Genomic DNA, 20054 nt, shown 5'->3' with positions numbered 1-20054 from the left:
TTGAACTGTCCATTCAAAGGATTACCTGGTTGAGGAGAATGTTTCCTCAGTGAAAACGCTGTGTTGTGCCATTGTCCCGGGGCATATATTTGAAACAGGGTTTCTGGAAGCTTCTTCAGAAGCAGGGCGAAGATCTGGCTAGCAACATGTGTGTATCTTTATTTTCTAGCTTCAGGTCTTGAGTACAGTAAAGTCTGGAAGAAAGGACAGAGATTCATGAAAAGCAGGCAGGAAGTCATTCTAAAGGTGACTGAGTGCATCAACCTGCAGAAAATGGTGTGGACCTGAGTCCCTTTCAGGATACAATACGCATTCCAGACAAATTGGTCTACAATCTTAACCCTGGCCCACTCCGTGCTTCCTCCCCTTCTATTCCAGAATGCCATTCCCTTACTCCTCCAGCAGTGGAAAAGAAAGTACTATTTACCCTGCAACGATCTTCTGAAATTCTGCTTCTTCAGAAAAGGTATCTCTGACCAGTTCTCTCCTTTAAGCTGCCATAAGGGGCATCTTCTTCAGTCATTTGGTGTCTGCTTTCTAGTTGTGTCAGTCCATGACTCTCAATGCCTTGTATCCTCAGCTGTGGTGGGAAAAGTGGGCTGTCCAGATTAATCTTAGCTTTTTAAAAATTGCCTCTGATTTCTTGCATAGTGTCTTGGCTTGTTGATGATCTAAAACAGCACTTCCAACAGAAATATAAGGTGAGCCATGCTTGTAATTTAAAATTTTCTAGAGTTATATTGAAAAGAAGTCAAAAGAAACAGGTGAAAATCATTCTAGTAATATACATTACTTAGCCCACTGTATCCCAAACATATTTCTACATGTAACCAATGTGAAAAAACTATTAATGAAACACTTTTAAGGATTTTAACTGTACTAAGTCTTTGAAATTCCTTGTGTTATTTTACTCTTCAGCACATCTCATTTTGGTCTAGTCACAAATCGAGTGCCCAAAGGCACATGCAGCTAGTGGCTACCATATTAGACAGCCCAGGTCTGAGTGATGATTTGAAGAAATTTACTGAAGAGGTTAATGGAGATTTACATGACAGGAGTGTAGTTTGATTTTACTGTCAATAAGTTGTGTGTGTGTGTGTGTGTGTGTGTGTGTGTGTGTTTAGAAGACAGCAATTGCATGTCTTAACATGATGAGAATATGTATGAGAATATGATGAGAATAATGAGATTAAGGATACAAATTCACAGAAATCAAGAGAAAGGATTATTTCCATGATAAAGAATAAATAGAGGAAGAGTAGCAGAACTTTGCAAACAATGAAACATAAAAACCGAAGGAGAGAAGCAAGTAATCAAGAACTAAAGGTATTAAGCCTGGAGGACCAGGAGAATATAGTAAGACGGAAGTCAGAGAGAGAGAGAGAGAGAGAGAGACAGACAGACAGACAGTCCAGTCTAAGAAAGAGAAGGATTTGTTTTCAACCATGTGATTTCAGGTGCTGGCAAGTCCATCTCACCCAGGCATAGTTTGGAGCAGGGATAAGAGATGAGACCTGGCAAAGTAGCTTTTGGGATCAATGCCATAAAGTTGGTTGAGCCCGAGGGTCTTGAGATTGTGACGGCAGATAGAGATAAGAATGATTCAAACATTTAATCTTAAGCGTTCCATAATTAGCAAGCAGGACAAAAAAGTGATAAGGGTGGTAGACAGAAAATGAAGAGATCACAGAAGTCAAGGTAGGGGAGATCTTTTCAAAACAGAAAGGGCCAGCAAGCAGGAGAGAATTTCAAGCAGATGAGAACACAGAAAAGTCCGTTGGACGGGCTTCAGAAGCCATCTCTAAAGCAATTAGAATCTTTGTCAAGGCTAACGGAAAAAAGCTTTACATTAGCTGAGCTCTCTTCCAAAACCCTGGTTTTCAGTCCTTAGACCAAAAGGCCAACTGAAGATGTTTGGATTGAGAAGGCTGACATTTTCCAGCAGATAGAGTCCCAGCAGGAATCCTGGCAGAAGGAAACAGAGACCAGCACGGAGCGGGTGGAGCTCTGGGTGATTCTTGATCAGTGGCCAATGTAAAGAAATCCCAGAAACAAGCCAACTGACAGGACGCGCAGGGAAATTCACAGGGAGAGCAGCAGAGGATGGAGAAACCATTGCGAAACCATTATTTGGTCTTCGTTAAAAAGACAAGCAGAAAAATAGGAATTTAAAATCTAATTTGTCATTTTAAGGACTTATTATTTATTTTCCCCATCATTGTTTTCAATATTTTATTGCTTATCTTTAGGGATGGGCAAATATGGAATGGGTCCAGTGGAAAGTTGCCTTTAATTTTTTTGACACGTTTTTGAAAGAAGAATGGGAACAATGTGGACTCAAAGTGGACCCAAAGCCCTCAAAACTTTAGTGGCCTGAACTCAGATCCAATCCTTTTTCTCTGTCATGCCCATTCAACTGTAACACAGTACCCATTATCTGAAGATTTAGGGGGGAAAATGGAGGATTTTAGTTTTGTCTTCACTGAAATAGCTTCGGGATGATGGAGTCAAATTAGAACTAGTAAGAATCAACTTGCTTATTCGTGGACATGCGATTTACTTTGGGTTGTATTTGGCAAGTGTAGGAGTAAAGGGTGTGGCATTTATTCAGCTATGAAAGTCCCTTGTAATTCCCTGCAATTTCATAAAACTTAACAGGTCAGACGCACAAATGCTTCTGAAATCTGTGGAAGGCAACCCCCTAGATCACTCCTGCTGCTGAAAATGACTAAGTTGGATTTTCTGTTTCATCCCTAAGGAGGAAGTTTGACAGATGAGACTGAGAAGTGTAGTACACCAGAGAAGGTGAGGTAGACCAAGGTGGATAAAAACATGACTCAGCTGGGACGAAGATGAAATTTCCCCTCTGATGAGCAGGAACAGAGCAGTGCAGATGGAAATGCAGATGAAGATGAAGTCAGTATAGCTTAATCCATTTCAAATATTTTGTTTCTATCCTAATTTCCTTGACCCTCAGAGTCCCAACTTAAAGACTCGGATCCATGCATGGTCCCTTCTTTCTACACCTAAACACATTTTAAAAGTTGAGAAATAACCAAAAACAAGATGTGGGATTCACAGTTAATCAATAACTTCCAACAGGAAAAGGAATGCATAAGTCAAAGACTCTAGTCCATCAAGATAGCTATCAAGCATTGTGCTTAATAGAAGGACTTGCTCATTTTTGCTTAGAGATGAAATAGCTTTTATTATTCACACACATGCACACAATGTGTTCTTGCTTCAGGAAGCACCAACATCAGATAATCAGATTATCAGATAAACTCAGAGATTGGTATTCTGACTAAATTGGCAGTTTCTAAATGTCAAATAGATTAGTTTATCTCAAATCACTGTGGTGCAACCTCATCACAGACTGTCTCTTGAGGGTATACAGGTACAGATATATGGGGAAATAATTTCTTAAATTTAAAATATCAACCTTAAATTTCTTAAAAAAAAATAGAGATGGAAATTCTTCAGATTCCTCACCCTTAGAAATTAGACAAAGACTCTTGAATCCCAAGTCTCCTTCACCCTTTGGTGCAATGCCTCCTAACCCTTATGGGACTGAGTAAATTTGTTATGAGAATCAACATGTATCATTTTCCTCTATATCATTAGTGATTAGTTGCACAAAGAATCTGTTTTATACTGTAAAACTAAGTTTACATTGATAAAAACTCTATTACGACATTTGCCATAAGAGATAGTGAATATCCTTGCAGTCAGGACGCTATTTAGACTTCCAGTTCTTCAGTGAGGTCCATTGATGGCTTCATGGAGATAGCTGAACTCTGGAAATAGTCACTGAGATTTTGTGCATGTAACATTTTTTTGGAGTGAAGTCCCAAATTTTAAATCAGATTCTGTTAAAGAAGTTAAGAATGATTTAGGACACTATATTAAAAGTATAGGCGTAATGCATCAGTATGAATCTGGTGCTTTGCCAAAGTTAATAGAATTACTAGTAGATGTATAAGATATTTAGCATAATATTAAACAAAATAAGGTAGATCTTTCTATCAAACAAAAATGATAACAGACACTCACTGTTCAATTCAGGTCAATGTTTTGCTTCCTTTCGGATTAAAATTAACAGAGTTTCACATTGTGACTTCAATCTTATCAGAGACTCCTAAAGCAAACAATAGCGCAGTATGAGAAACCTTGATTGTGTAACTTTTGCTCTGGCTGTTTTGGAAATAGCAAATGTCATTTTCTTATTGCTCACCTTCAGTCATGGCAACCTACTCTTATTGGAATTTTCAGAATAGCAACTGCACATTTTTATAAATGTTCATGATTTTTTACTGAGTACTATTTGACAAAGCGTCTATTATTGATCATTATCATTAGTATGTTATTATCATTCTTATTCAAGAATTCTTCTCAGAATGAATAGTAAACGGGGGACAAAAACCCCACTTGGAAGAACTCCACTTAGAGCTCTGGCAACGCCCCTGAGGTTGGGTTCTCCAAGAAGAGCAGGAATTCAGTTTTCCCTCCTGCGCAACCACGCTTCCCAGGCCCGACGCCCCAGGAGCCGGCCGCGCGCCCGGCGCCCACCCTCCCCGCCCCGGGGAGCGCACCTCCGCTAGGGCCCGCGCTCCCCCAGGCCGCGAACCCACCGCGCGGCGCAGCGGCCGGACGCCGCCTAGCCGGAGGGCTGGCCGGCGCAGCCCGGACGATCGGGACGCGGGGCGGCCCGCGCGGGGGAGGGAGGAGGCGGCACCGCCCTGCCCCGCGCCCCGCCCCCGGCTCGGCTACACAGAGGGGCGCCCACGTGCCCAGCCCGCCTTCTGCAGCGCAGCGGCCAGAGCGCTCCTCTCCGCGCCGACCAGCGAGGCGGCGGCAGCTCCTTCAGCCTCCCGGAGCAGCGGGCCACCGAAACGCTCCAGCCGCTCGCCCACCACCGCCCCCTCGGCGCGTCCTTAGCACTGCCCCAGTAAGTTGCCAAGTGTGCCGCCACGCAGAGGGGCCGCCGGCGAGGGGCGGCCTGCGCCGGAGGGGAAAGGGCTGGGCGGGGGCGCGGAGGGCCGCGTCCGGCTGCGCGCAGCTGCCCCGAGGCCGCGCTGCCGCGGCTCGGAAAGCGACAGCCCCGGGGGCGGCGGGAGGGGGCTGCGGCCGCGGACCTCTGTCTCGAGAGTCTGCGCCTTGCCCGGGCCAGCCCCGTGCAGCCGCGTGTGCCCCAAGGCAGCGGGGTCCGCGGCAGCTGCGAGGGTCGCGGCGACTGGGAGACGGCGGGCACTTCTTGCGGGAGCCGTTGAGGCGCTCTGGTCCGGAGGGGCCCTGGGCACCCATCTCCGGGGGGTCGCAAACCCGCTCTCCCTGCCCCCGTTCTGCGCACTGAGGGGTCCCTGAAGTCGCCTTCCAGAGATTCTTGGTTTAAATGTAGAACAGCGCTTGGAGTTCTGGAAGCCTTTCTCGTCCTAGACCTGACCGGGACTGGTAGGACAGGTCAGATGTTGTGATGTGTGTTTGGGGGTTCTTGAAAGTAACGGGTGCAGTTTTAAACATGTTTGAGATGGGCTATATATACCCTTTTAAGCCTCTTCCATGCAGTCTTCAGCTTCGAACGCGAAATGCCATTCTTGATGCTTAGGCGATCCCAAGTCCGTCGCCTCGGAATATCTCTTCCTCCGGAGAACGTTCCCACATGCACGGAAGCGTATAACCCAGTCCAGGGAGTAAGGACTTCAGAGACGCTGTCTTCAAGATCTTTAAAAATACGCACACGAGTCCTGCGCGTTTTTGTTAAGTGGAGACAGTGCCTAGATTTCAGGAGTAAAAATGGTTCAAACTATTCAGACTTGCATACATTTAGGCAGAACTGTCTCCAAAACGATTTAGTTGACTTTTAGGACTGGTCGCAGGTTCAGAAGCCTTCATCCTTTTAATGAGGGGATATCGTCAGATTTTGTTCAGATAGAGCTCTCTGAATGTTGGCGGGGGCTGGCACGTCAAGTGAGTGTGTATGTGACCTCTGACTTGATACTTTTGCACTCTTGCCCCAGCCAGTCCTTAAAACTTCAGTCGCCTCTTTCCCCCGTAAACTTTTATAATGATTATCTCCCCAGGAAATTGTAAGCAATTGTGTTTGTGCTCTTTTTCTCAGAGATGTGCAAGATCATAATTTAAGTGTATACGTGCTGATAGCTGCTTTTTCCCTTGTAAATTAAATCATTTTTTCTTTCAGTTGTACTAAAGCTTGAAATGAAATGATCTTTCGGTGCAGAAGCAAATATGCATTTTTAAATCTTTTCCTTTACTAAAAAGTTCCCAGTTAGCTACTCTGGGTTAACCCTAGGAGGCCTCATTATTTATTAGGATTTTTTTTTTTTTTGCCCCAGTTTTCTCCCTTGCGCTCACGTCGTTTCCACATTGTGCCTGACAGGGGAATGTCATTTACCTTAAGTCATTTTAATCTTTAAGGGTGTGCCATGGCCTTGGAGACCAGAGTAAAACTCTGCCTGATATCCCCTGGGATTCAGTTTGCAGAATCTTTGGCCTCTTTGGCATGTTGTCGGCAAAGCCCTTTTGATTCCGAAATCTCTAATCATTATCAGTGGACTTAGAGTCTGTTAAAGAGAATTAGAGGCTGGGAGGGAAGTCAAGGTAGCTGTTGGGGTTTGAAAAGTCTGAGAACATTCTGGAGTTTTTCATCTTATATTCTCATATATGTATTTTTAAGATTTTCTTGATTTGTCGGAGGGGGGGGGGGGAGAGAGCACAAGCAGGGGGAGCTGCAGGCAGAGGGAGAAGCAGGCTCCCTGCTGAGCAAGGAGCCCAGTGTAGGACTAGATCCCAGGACCCTGGGATCCTGACCTGAGCCAAAGGCAGCCGCTTAACTGACTGAGCCTTTTTTGTTTTTTGTTTTTGAACATTTGTGCCAGCAGAAGTTTCAAGGTCTTGCTTTCCGCCACACACACCTACTCGTCTTTGCAGAGTGGGAAAGTGCAAGGTCTCTATTCTGCATGGCCCACCTTTTGTTGTACTACCTTCAAGTTCTTACCGCTTCTCTTGGCTCTTCTGGCCAGACCTGAGCCCTCATCTGTGGCTGTTTCTGCTCTTTTCAGCCTGCTTTTTCAAAGGGACTCTCTCCCATAGTTTTCCTTCGGTGAGTTCTCCGTTTAGCCTAGTTTCTATCTTCCCTTCTGTTTTTTTTGCTTGCTACTCCACATATCCCTAGCTATAGACCAATATTAGTATTTTTTTAAAAGCGTTCAGGGCCATCTGCTGGTTTTACTTTGATGCCCTGTTCAGTGACCGACTTTAAGAACAGAATATTGAAAATATCCTATGTGGCTGGTTGTTTTATTTTCCCAAGCATGATATGAACACGTTGATTTTTAAGGACTGGGTTCCTGTAGACTACTTACTGGATGTCAGAACAAAAGTGACATTTCCAACTGGATATATTTCTGAACGTTCACATATTTAGTACTGTGTGCCTCATTTGAATATTTTGTCATCCAACTGAGTATTAAAAAACTCAGCTAACTGTAGGATTTCCCTTATTGGTAGAACTCATTTAAATGGTTTGGAAAATCTATGTGGTTAACTCATTTCTATACCATTAATCTGAGTATGTAAAACCATACCGATAAAGCCTTGATTAAAGAAACCTAATGAAACATTCTTTTCGTTGTCTTCTGTTTTAATAACTTTTCATTCTATTGCCTAACACAGTGTTGACACAGCACATGCTCAGGATGTCTTATTGTTGAGTGAATCCCAACTGATTTCAGTAATTTGAGAAAGGGTCTTATGTTCAAATATATATTTGAATATATACTCCTTCATTGAAAATTACTGGGTCCCTACTCAGTTCTAGGCACCGGACCACCTAAAGTAATGGGTGGCTCCAATTTTGGAAGGATTCTTCACTTAGTTTACATTTGGGAAACCCTTCATTGATGGATTGATGAGCAGTTATTTTGTTGTTGTAATTTTATATAAAGTAACAATACCTGTAAACAGATGACTTGAGTACCATGTATACTAGAAAGCAGGAATACACTCTTTCATATATGGAGAGGGTGCTTCTTACTGTTCCATCATCAAAAGCACTTATGCTTGACATTTTTGTTTTTGACTGGTAGTTACATATTTGTCCTAATTCTAACATATTCTCTTGCTTGCCTTTTTGGCTGTTGTTTTAGAAGTGGTGTTTGTGGCTGTGGAAATGTTGTAGATGCCATTGACAAAACCAAACCAACAGCTGGGAGTTCATTTCCACCAGCTCTCCGCGGTTGGCCAGGTTCTCAGTAGCTCAGTTAAGATAATCAGAACATGATTTATCTATTAATTTTTCTTGTCCAACTTAACAAACATATGTTAATCTGTGGAAACACAGAGTGCACTATTTTTTTTGTGTGCTTATGGACTCTTAAACTTTAAATGTTTCTGGGAATGGCCTCTGGGGTCGTGAGTTAACCTTCTCATTGGTAAGTGCCATTAGTATTGACGTTTAAGATTTGAGTTAAAGCAGTTTTTGTTTTAAAGGCTGGATTTAAATAGGTGGGTTGCATCTCTTGGTTCCTATTTAGAATTTTACGCTGGATTTCTCTATTCAGGGAAATCTGTAGTTCCGGTTTTCTGGGTGTGTATGGACACACGTTGTTGAAATTCTTGGGGAGTTCTTATATCCAAGATGGAATCATCAGGCTACAGCGTCCTATGTGATGATTTCATTCTGCATGTGTTATAAATTTGATTTTATGCTTCTCTCCATCCCTCTTCAAAAAATAAAATAAATAAAAACAAAACCCATACTTTTCTAGTGCCGCGTATTAGTACCTTTCTTCGTGAGCCAATCTGGGTCTCAGCAGTGAGACAGATGATATAAGAACATTCCTTAACCTTTCTTTCAGGAGTTTTAAAAAAAAGCCCTGTGTTGTATTCATTTTTGGAATATTTTGTGAACAATACACAGCAAAGAATTTTTATGTCCCTTGTTGATTCTTAGTAGCTTTTCCCACAGTTCTGGGGAAAATTCTTTTCTTTCCTTAACCCAATCTGGCTTCAGGAAGCCTCCCTAGGTCTTTATACAATTATACGTAATACAATCCTGTTTATGCTGTCAAAGCCTCCTTCCTAGTAAGCCTAGTGATCTTGGTGGAGGGAGCTTCATGTCACAGGAATGCTGAATGATGCTGTAATTAAGAGGCTCTCATTTTATTGTTCTACTTTTGCCCCTCCCCCACTTTTTTTTTTAGTTCAGGTTTTAAGGTAAGTGGATGTGTTCTACTGAAAAATAAATGCTCGTCCCTTCAAAACAATTAAGAAACAAAGTACACCTGAAACTTTATTTTTTATTATTTTACTTCTGTGTAGACCAAAATGGTATAGGAGTTGGTATTTTGATCATTAGAGATAAAGATTGGTTGGTTAGGGTCTTTTTTTTGCCTTGACTCTGGGTATCTAGCTGTTATATGGGTAAACGATGATGATGATGATGAAAGTCACTAGTGAAATAAGGGAGAGTGGAGGTAAGCGATAGTGGAACTAAGTGACTGTGTGTTGAAACTTATGGGAATTGGGGCGCCTGGGTGGCTCAGTGGGTTAAGCCGCTGCCTTCGGCTCAGGTCATGATCTCAGGGTCCTGGGATCGAGTCCCACATCGGGCTCTCTGCTCAGCAGGGGGCCTGCTTCCCTTCCTCTCTCTCTGTGATCTCTTCCCTTCCTCTCTCCTACTGTGATCTCTCTCTGTCAAATAAATAAATAAATAAATTAATAAAAAAGAAATTTATGGGAAAAAAAATGGAGTCTCTTTGCATGTTCAGCCTTAGTTTTGTACATTCAATGTGTGCTGAAGGCAGATTTCCAGAATGCGATTCAATTTCTACTTTTAAAAATCACACTACGATCTCTAGAACTTGAAATATATCTGAGTGGTAGGAATGGGAAATCATGTCTGTATCCCATGGAGAGTTTATAACCAAAGCATGTGGGTTATGTTCCCTCCCTCTCCTCATTCCTGCTGTCTGGTTTCCAAAAGAAGGTGTGCATTTGGTGGAAACAACTAGATTTTATTTTTTTGTGAAACTAATATGCAAAATTTACCGCAACTCATATGCAGAATTTATAGTGTTTAGCAGTTTTGTGTGCATCCAAGTTACTGAATATTGTTTCGATACTTTAGGATTGCCTTGGAATAGGAAATACAACTTTGTCATTTTTGATTCTAAGAATATCTTCTGAGAGAAGCTATTTGGAGTCTTCCATGAACAGCAGTTAGTTAATCCATTTTGGATGTGTATGTGTTCTGTGTATTTACTGCCCAGATCTGGAGTTCATTGTATATATTTACTGCCCAGATCTGGAGTCCGTAGAGAAGCAAAGAATAAATAACTTGGCTCCTGTTCTCTGGGCGTTGATCACCCAGTGAAGGAGTTAACAAGTAATCATACGATGGAAAGGGAATGATAAAGCTGCCAGTTGAGTGACACAAATAGCTGAAGGTATCAGGACAAGAGTTGACTTTTTAAAAAAAGTATGTGTTGTGTTTCTGACATTGACTAAATGCCCACCCAATTCAGGTATTTTCATCGTTATAGTTACTGTCATTGCTGTTAAAGCCAATCTTCCTTCTCTAGTTGCTCTTTGGTAAAACTTGAGTCACTTGGACTTGAATTTGGCTGAATAGTTACTCACCAAAATATGCATTTGGGAGGGCAATAATACTTATTATTAGTCTGGCAAAATTGTTTACCATTTATTACCCCAGACTTCTGGTAAATTATGTTTAACTATAAATTCAGACTAGTCTGAAAGGTCTTAGAAGAAAGGTTAAAACTCATTAGGAGATTATATTTTATATGGAAATCTTGAAGAATAAAGCCATTCCAAAAGTGCAATCAAATTAAGAACATGAAATTATTTTAATATCTCACTCTAACAGTTGAGTTCTTACATTAGGCAAGCATGGCACATTTTTGCAAGTGTAATGAGTTTAAAAACCCATAAAGAACCTCTCAACAATGGAAAGATCACAAGAGGTCTTCATCCATCCTCTCATTACTGCTTCTTGCACAGAACATCCACTCAAGACCAGGAAAGCAGTCCGTGTCTCCACTTGAGTGACAGTTACAATATTTGCTTTCAGCTTGCAATGGACAAGGGATGGACAAAAAGTGCTGATGCCTTGTCTATCCACGAGAGAGGAAAGAGCTGATTTGTTAAAAGAAAGCACATTTAGGTTAGTGTCCTACCGTTGACCTAGTAGAAGAAAAAAATATTATTTTTTTTTTTAGATTTTATTTATTTTATTTGACAGAGATTACAAGTAGGCAGAGAGGCAGGCAGAGAGAGAGAGGAGGAAGCAGGCTCCCTGCTGAGCAGAGAGCCCAATGCGGGGCTTGATCCCAGGACCCTGGGATCATGACCTGAGCTGAAGGCAGAGGCTTAACGCGCTGAGCCACCCAGGCGCCCCAAGAAAAAAACATATTTTATTTAAAATTTTATTTTAAAGATTGTATTTATTTGACATAGAGAGAGAGAGATCACAAGTAGGCAGAGAGGCAGGCAGAGAGAGAGAGGGAAGCAGGTGATGAGCAGAGAGCCCGATGCAGGGCTTGATCCCAGGACCCTGAGATCATGACCTGAGCTGAAAGCAGAGGCTTAACCCACTGAGCCACCCAGGCACCCTAGGAAAAAAAAAAATATTTTAAAGAGACTATAAAACCCAAACTGTATTTCAGTTCCTGTCAGAGTTCTTGGGTGGTGCACAGAAGGTCTCCATGAAGACACGGAGCCGAGTGCCACATTTTCACCTTCCAGATTTCGAGGTTCTTGTGAATATGCCATTAAAAGCAAAAATGAAAACAACTGATGATTGTTCCTGAGAGGGGGTGGGGATAAGAAGGACTGGTAATTAATTTACATCTTTAGTTTACGAAGACAAATCTTATTAAAAATCTCTTCACACACACACAAAAGATCACTTCACGAGGTTTTTGTTTACTGGACCTTAGCTGCTAAGAATTACATTAATCCTAATTATTCATTTGTAGCATACTGTTGTCAATGCCATTACTGATTGGTTCGCGTCTGACCAATAAATATTTTAAGTTCTTGGGTTCAACGGTGAGTGGATATTCGTTGTATTATTATTTTAAAATACTATATGAATAGAAAAACCTTAAATTTCTCCTAAATAAATCAGCAAATAAAAGTCTTTGCAAACGTCTATTGTTCCTTCAAGTAGAGAACGTTTGTATTAAATGACGTTTTCCCCTTTCATTCAGAAGGGCAGCTTTCTTTAGAGAGTGACTCTTTTTTTCCTCTTGAAATTCACTTTGTGTTCAGTTCTGTATTGTTCCTGGTCTCTTGAAGCAGAGGAGATACTTCTTACTACTTTCTCATGGGGCTCATAGTCTACAAAGATGTCTGCAAATCCATAAAAATCTAAATGAAAACTTATTGATAGTTTGTATCAACTTAGGTGTGGCTTCCTCTGGGAAAATTCTGTGCCCAATAAATTCAGGCTAATCTGTGTAGACTTTTAAAAAAAGATTTTATTTATTTATTAGATACAGAGAGAGAGAGATCACAAGTGGGGGGGCGGTTGGGGAAGCAGGCCCCCCTGCTGAGCAAAGAGCGGATGCAGGGCTTGATCGCAGGAGCCTGAGATCATGACCTGAGCCGAAGGCAAAGGCTTAACCTACTGAGCCATTTTGATGACCATATTAAACAACACAATTTTACATTTGTGTTTGAATCCAACATCAAGTTTGAAGGGGTTTCTTTAATTCTGTTGTTCCTTGAGCAGTTGATTGGAAGGATCCAGGGGTGAGATTTGACACTCCATCCTGAGGGCTCCTTAACACTCTGAACTGTCTTGGCCGTGTTAGGAATCTAACTCTTTTTTTTCTCCAGGGCAGTGTATGCATGAAAATCAAGTCCTGTTGGCTGTGGTTAAGCAAGCAAAGTGAGATCGCTAGTTCAGATTTGACCTGTTGCATTGTCATGTTGCATTGTCAGATTTGACAGGGTGCGAGGCCCTAGACTTATCTGAAGGAGTGACAAGAATAAGAAGTATCATCCAAGCCCAAAACCTACTGAGAGCTCACTTTATTCATCACCTAAAACAAACAACACGGCTGAGTTTTTCAGTGCATTTCAGCTTAGAGTACAGATTGAGTGCCCACTCTGTGCCCTGAGGATGTGCCTTATGAATGAGATGCTCTGGTGGCTCACAGTTTAATCACTGTGGAACTCGATGGCATTCAGAGTTACTTCCCTACCAAAGCCTCTCCTCTTTGGCTTCTCAATGTATATGACCAATGTACATGAACTTTTTTGTAAGGGAATATAGCGGAATCATTTAATGTATTAATGTAATCATAGTAGAATCATTTTAATATTTATAACTTGAGGTCTTTGCTATTGGAGCAGTCTCTGAAATTTAACTCTCCAGCTCTTAAAAGATTGGACATCGAATCAAATGGGAGAATAAAGAGATTCAGGTTGGAAAGGAAAGGTTGCACTGACTTACTGTCTTTTTAGTGGAAGGTTTCATGACAAGTTTCGTACCATTTGGATCAACTATCTTTGAACATTAGTACCTACAGTTTTTTGATAGAGAAGGAGCCCCTCCTTCTGTCCGTTCTGATTATGTTTATATTTTCATGGAAAAAAGGAGAATCATGCATGAAAAATACAAATGCCCCCCTTAATTTATGTAATGTATCTGGCAGTTTAAGCTGTCCTGAGTTCATACCTAGGGTTTTAGGATCCCACGGGATGAGAATCCTGTGATCCAGAGGCCATTTCAAATCCTTGGAAAAGTATCTTAGGAGAGGATGTTTTGGGGTAGGGTGGTGCCTTCTTGGGTCATACATCCTTTATTCTTGCTGGTGGAGGGCTGCTCATGGCCTCCACGGAGGAGCTGAGAAAAGGCTCAGAGGTAAGTGTGACTCCAGTTAAAAGCTGTGACAGTAACCCACTGAAGACCATTCTCATTTGTGCCATCATGGAAGCAGTTGCCTGGCATCAAAGGAACACTTAGGACATCAGTTTTCTCCAGCATCAACACCTGTCTTCCACATTCTCATATCTACAGATTTCTATGTCCAGCTATGGACCAGGAAATAGATTTGATTCTAAACTTCACTGAGACCACTTTAACTAAATAGTTGTAAATATATACATAAAAGGGAAGGAAAAAAACTAATGCATAGGAATAGTCAGTGCCCTCTTTTCCCATCTAAAATCAGAGCATCTTTAGAGAGACATTTGAAATCTGACCTTAATGTCTCAGTGTCAGTCTGGTGTGGGTTTTCTTCTAGAAAGCTCTGGAAGTTAAAAAAAGGTACAGTTTAATGGAACTAACGAAGTCATGCTGAATTCAAGAGTGACTAGAAAGCAGCCCTGCAGATGCTTAATAATGTGCCTAACGAAGAACAAGATTTTAAAGTGGATTTCTCTACTGAAATTCTTGTCTTTCACAAAACTTGATAAGTGTTTACAATTTGTAATGTTTTGTTGCCAAGGAGCTCTCTTTAAGTACATTACGTTGGTGCCATTGTGGTTGTGTAGGTGGAGTAGGACTTGTGTATGCAGTATTCATCAAGAAAATAGCACAAAGCACATTTGCATGCCATTGAGAAGCAGCAGTGGGTGTTGATAAAATTTGTAGTACTAGAGCTTTGAAAACAGATCTTGGGCGGGTGCCTGTTTTAAACTCTCCTGAGAAACAATTTCACCTTTAAAACCAAAATCACTCTTTTGTTAGATGACAAGAGATGCAGAAGGCTTGGTATCCCCAAAATTTGGTTCTACCGCTGGAAAAAAATGTTGTGATAGCTGGTTTTGTATTCCAGATCCTAAACTCAACAATATGTTGAAAAACTGTCCTGTGGATAATTCGTGCGGTTTCTGAGTTCTTGGCACTATGTATATATCAGCCAAACATCATGATAGACCAGTTTGGAAGGCAAGGAGGTAAAACTCCTGAGAATGACATTTTAGATCTCTATTTTTATAGGTTAAGAAATTGAGATCTTTAGAGGTGTAACTTATCTGAAGTTGGAAAGCTAGGCCCAGAGTCAAGAACTGATTTCAAGATTTTGATGTAGCAAAAGCACTGATTTATATCAGACTCTTCTGCTTCTGAAAGCAGATCAGAATCATAATATACCAGGTGTGTGGTAGGAATTTTATAAAGCAAGCGTAATTTTTAAAAATTTCTTGAAAATTAACATTTGAATAAGATGTTTTCATATAGTGGCACTCTTACGATGTAAACAATTTTTTTTAATGGCTTGCTTTTCAAAAAAAAAGGAAAAATCTAATCTTAACCTGAAAATAATATGACTTTAAATGTGGGTTCTAAGTAATCGAAAGTCATTAGGATTTAAACCTCCTCAGTGATGCTTTTAAGCAAGTAAGTTCTGTTTGGAGTGCTATTGTGCTATCTGGAAAAAGAGGGGGAAAAGGCTATTTGATTTTTTTTTTTTTTACTTTTTCTGATTATCGTAGGTAACAGATGGTTTGCACTTAGTTCAGTGAACCAAACAAAGAGCAGACTTTGCATAAAATTTCTGTTGATAGTGCATTTTATCTCACTGAAATAGATTGTGTGAACCTTCTGAATAACGAACAGCATATTTACATTATTCTGATCATTTTCACTGCAGAGTTCAAAATAAATCTGAAGGATAAACCTAGCATTGCCACTTTAAAAGTTATACAATATTTAAAGTATTTTTAAATTTTTACTACAGTGCAAACTCTAGGCATGTTTCATGCCCGACTACTTTCGAAACTGATAAATTGCTCCAGGGACTGGAAACTGCAGGCACTTTGATGTCATTGCACGACATTGGAATAATAGTAACTTAATGTTTTTAAGGATTAGAAACCTTAAGTCCTTGAGAATCCCATCATTTCTCTAATCCCCCAATTTTGAAATTATTTAGTATGATTGCTAATGTTTGACTTTCTGTTGATCGACCAGCCCCTTGATGTTGCTTAACTCTTGTGTGACGTCAAAAGGTGGAGGTGCCCGTCGTGGGAGGCGGGGGGATGATGCGGCCGCCGCGGGGGTGACTTGGTGAATGGGGTGGCGGGCAGCAGCTGCAAGTGGTAATTGAAAGCTCAGTTGAAAACTTGACTTCGTCATGCACAATTTTAATACATGACCCACTAGATCAGGGGAACTGGTAAAGTTAAACCATATAATTTCATTTATAACTTTGTATGCATGAATCAGAATTCAGGCCATTTTCAAGAAGTGGAAGAAAACTGCTCATCTTACTGAACCAAGTGTAGTTTCTATTGCACGACATAAAAGGTGAAAAGAGAATACAAGAATCCAGGGCGCCTGGGTGGCTCAGTGGGGTAAGCCTCTGCCTTCGCCTCAGGTCGTGGTCTCAGGGTCCTGGGATCAAGCCCCACATTGGGCTCTCTGCTCAGCGGGGAGCCTGCTTCCCCCTCTCTCTGCCTGTCTCTCTGCCTACTTGTGATCTCTCTCTGTCAAATAAATAAATAAAATCTTAAAAAACAATGCAAGAATCCTTATTCTTTTTTTTTTTTTTGCCCCCAACAAAATGTTGCACGTAGACTAGTGTTTCAAGGTAGAGAAAGTAATTTTTCTCCAGTGTTCACTTCAACAGAACTAGACTGAAATTATTTCCTGAATGGAATTTTCCATGCCTTTGAAGGCATCAAATACAGCATTGCTGGTGTTAATAAATCATGAGATTTTTAGGCTCAGAAGACGCCTGTCCCATTTCATTCCAAGCAGAATCATGCCCAATTATTCCACATAGATGTATGTATCATGGAGGAGAGAGAGCTGGAGATTGTGTGTGCAGACTTCTACAGAAAAGTCAGAATTTCCTAACTGGTAACATAAATGATGATTTTTTCATATTTAGAACAATAAAATGCTGAGAATATCTATAGCTGTAGAAAAAAAATCCACATTTTCTCTTTCTTAATTCCCAGTAAATGCTGACTTTTTTCCAACTCTATTTCAGTATTTAGAAAAAGAGGGGCTTAGAGCATCAGAAGAATCCTTAAACTCCTTTCCTGCTCTAGAAGAAAATTGGCAAGTAGACTGTTGCTACTTATTATCCCCTAGGTTTTCCCATCAAGAGCTTCTTGGTGTCTTTTCTGACCATATCCAGATACAATGCCACTCAGATGTTAGAGACCCTGATATGTAGCTGGGATGTACTGTGGGGGGTGGGCGGGCAGGGGCCACTGTAGCTGTGGCTCAGTTGGTTGGACGACTGCCTTCGGCTCAGGTCATGATCCCGGAGACCCGGGATCGAGTCCCGCATCAGGCTCCCAGCTCCATGGGGAGTCTGCTTCGCTCTCTGACCTTCTCCTCGCTCATGCTCTCTTTCACTGTCTCTCTCTCAAATAAATAAATAAAATCTTAAAAAAAAAAAAAAGATAATTCAGCTTGAAATCAAGGATGTATTTACAGCAGGCTCCAGGTTTTCTCCCCGGCTCCTCTCAGTCCCCTGGTCCTCTTCCTTTTCCATCTTCCTCCTCCCCCTCCCCCTCCTCCCTTACCATTCTTTTCGTTGGAAGTGAACAGGCGAACTGTCTAGTTCAACCTGAGCCTAGCGCTCAGCAGAGCCTCAGTTGTCAAGGCTGAACTCCTTTGTCGACCATGCTCTGGGTGTCGTCCTTAACTAGCTGCTGCTGTCCTTGGAACATGGGTTGTGTTTTCTCCTTTGGATCAGGTCAGCCTTGAAGAGCATTGTTACGTGCACTTGGCAGAGACTTTGGGGAGAACACTAGTGTGCGGGGAAACCACCATCAGTTCCCTCCTGTCCCTCATTCTCTTCCTATACTCCCTTTCCCTCAAGCCTGACTTTAAACGCTAACTTGAGGATAATGGGCAAACTTTTCAAAGCATAAAAATGAACAGTGAATATAGGGAGGGTAATTGTGGAACTTTTAAAGAAAAATCTGCATCTTCATCCATTTATAGCCTCCCTTTAACTTTGCGTGGAAGAGCACCTTGTAGTTATTCCAAAAAAAAAAAAAAAAAAGCCAATGTGTTTTCTCAAGAAGTTCCCCTGTGAGTCATCACTTTTAGTTATTGCTTTTCCAAATAAATGGAGCTAGTTTATGACCTGAATTAGAGTAACATAGTTACTGCTTTTGAAAATCCTGTTGTTACCAGTTACTACATTTGTTATTGTTATTCAGGGGATACAGTTCAGTGAATTAGGTTTTTATTCAAGTAATACCTGTCTCAAAAGCCTTAATCGACATATGTTTTAAAAATTATTACATTTAAATGACATCTCCTGGCAGAATGTAACTTAGATCAGATTTTTCAAGGGCAACAACCATTTTATATGAACTTGCTGCTACAGGGTACCAAATTGAGGGTTTTACAAAGCCCAAACAGCAACCTGTCATTGAAAAAAGTTCCCATTTACAACAGACTCTGAAAGCTAAAACTGAGAGAGTTGGAACCTCTACTAGGGCCACTTCTCGACAAACTGGGACATTTGGAACCAGCCATGGACAGCATTAGTTAGCATTTCTAACCAAATGAAATCTTTAGCTCATTGACCCAAAGAAAACTTTGTAAGCTTTATAATTTCATTTTGTTTGTTTGTTTGTTTTAAAACATGTGGCCACTCAGTAGTTACGGAATGCCCAGCAAGGGCAGAACTTTTCTGTGTACTTAGACACAGACACAAATTTAAAAAGGGACATGCTCTTTGAGCCCTTAACACTTACACTCCAGGTCAATATTACTAGTGTCTCTATACCCAAAACAGAGTAAAAATGACATGGCTTTTTTTTTTTTAAACCCTAGGGACATATACTCCAATATCTATCGTTAAAAAACCAGGGTGCCAGCTTGGCTCAGTTGGTTGAGCCTCTAACTCTTGGTTTTGGCTCAGGTCATGATTCCAGGGTTGTAAGACCAGCCGGCGTTGGGCTCTACACTCAGCGAGGAGTCTGCTTGGGATTCCCCCTCCTCTTTCTCTGCCCCTCCCCCCACACTTGTACATGCTCTTCTCTCTGTCTCTCTTTCTCTCTCGCTCTCAAATAAAAAATATAGAATCCCAAGTAGTTCTGGAATAAACTCTATGTAGACTTTCTGAACACTCCTAAAGTCTTTTTTTCTTCAAAAACATTTTTTTAAAATTATGTTGAAATACACATAGCGTAAAATTTATTGCCTTCATCATTTTTAAGTGTACATTTCAATACTGTTCATTCACGTTGTTGTATAACCAATCTCTATAACTTTTCATTTTTTAAAACTAAACTCTGTACCCATTGACAACTTATTTTTCCTCTCCTCTCAATCCCAGATAATCATCATTCTATGGATTTGACTATTGTAGATACCTCATATAAATGGAATCAGAGAGTATATGTCTCTTTGTGACAGGTTTAGTCAGTTAGCATAATGCCTGCCAGGTCCATCCCTGTTGTAATATGTGTTGGGATATCCATTTTTTAAGGCTGAATAATATTTCATTGTGTGATTCGACCACATTTTGTTTATTCATTCATTTGACAAGAACCCTTGTCAAAGGGTTCTTAGATTGATTCCATCTTTTGGCTGTTGTGAATAATGTTGCTATGAACATGGATGTGCAAATACCTTCTTGAGTCCCTGTTTTCAGTTCTTTTGAGTATAGGCTCAGAAATGGAATTGCTGGATCATATGGTTATTTTATTTCTAAAATTTTTAAAGAATCACTATACTGTTTGTGGCCAAACCATTTAAACCATTTTACATTCCCACCAACAGTGCCCAAGGATTATAATTTCTCCACATGCTAGTCAACACATACTATTATCTCTCTCTTTTTTTTTTTTAGCAGCCATCTGACCAGGTGTTAAAGTACTTTTATAGTTACAAATTGTCTCTGAACTAACTAACTAAATAAAATTAAAATCAGATGTTTTACTTTTATTCACACAAAAAGAAGTTTAAAATGTTGCCTGGTTATTTTTCTAAGATTTAAAAAGTTTCCATTGATTCCCAGGATCAGTTGCCTTTTGTATACATCTATGTAATAGCATAGGTCGATAAAGAAAGTTTTGAGCTGATC

The 20054-nt window shown here is 40.8% G+C and overlaps 1 protein-coding gene across 2 annotated transcripts in view; it reads left to right on the top strand.

Annotated features, from left to right (window-relative positions):
* Positions 1 to 4765: 4765 nt before the first annotated feature.
* SLC7A2 (solute carrier family 7 member 2) overlaps positions 4766 to 20054 on the top strand; it is a 70930-nt gene continuing 55641 nt past the window's right edge. The window contains exon 1 of one of the 2 annotated variants that reach the window (XM_032328973.1): positions 4766 to 4948. The gene's annotated coding sequence lies outside the window, so the exon portion shown is untranslated. The remainder of the gene's footprint in view (positions 4949 to 20054) is intronic. The other variant, XM_032328974.1, reaches the window with a different exon arrangement.

Source organism: Mustela erminea, chromosome 21, assembly GCF_009829155.1.
Source record: "Mustela erminea isolate mMusErm1 chromosome 21, mMusErm1.Pri, whole genome shotgun sequence".
Taxonomy (NCBI): Eukaryota; Metazoa; Chordata; class Mammalia; order Carnivora; family Mustelidae; genus Mustela; species Mustela erminea.
Note: the sequence above shows the minus strand (reverse complement) of the source record. Positions and strands in the feature narration are given on the sequence as shown.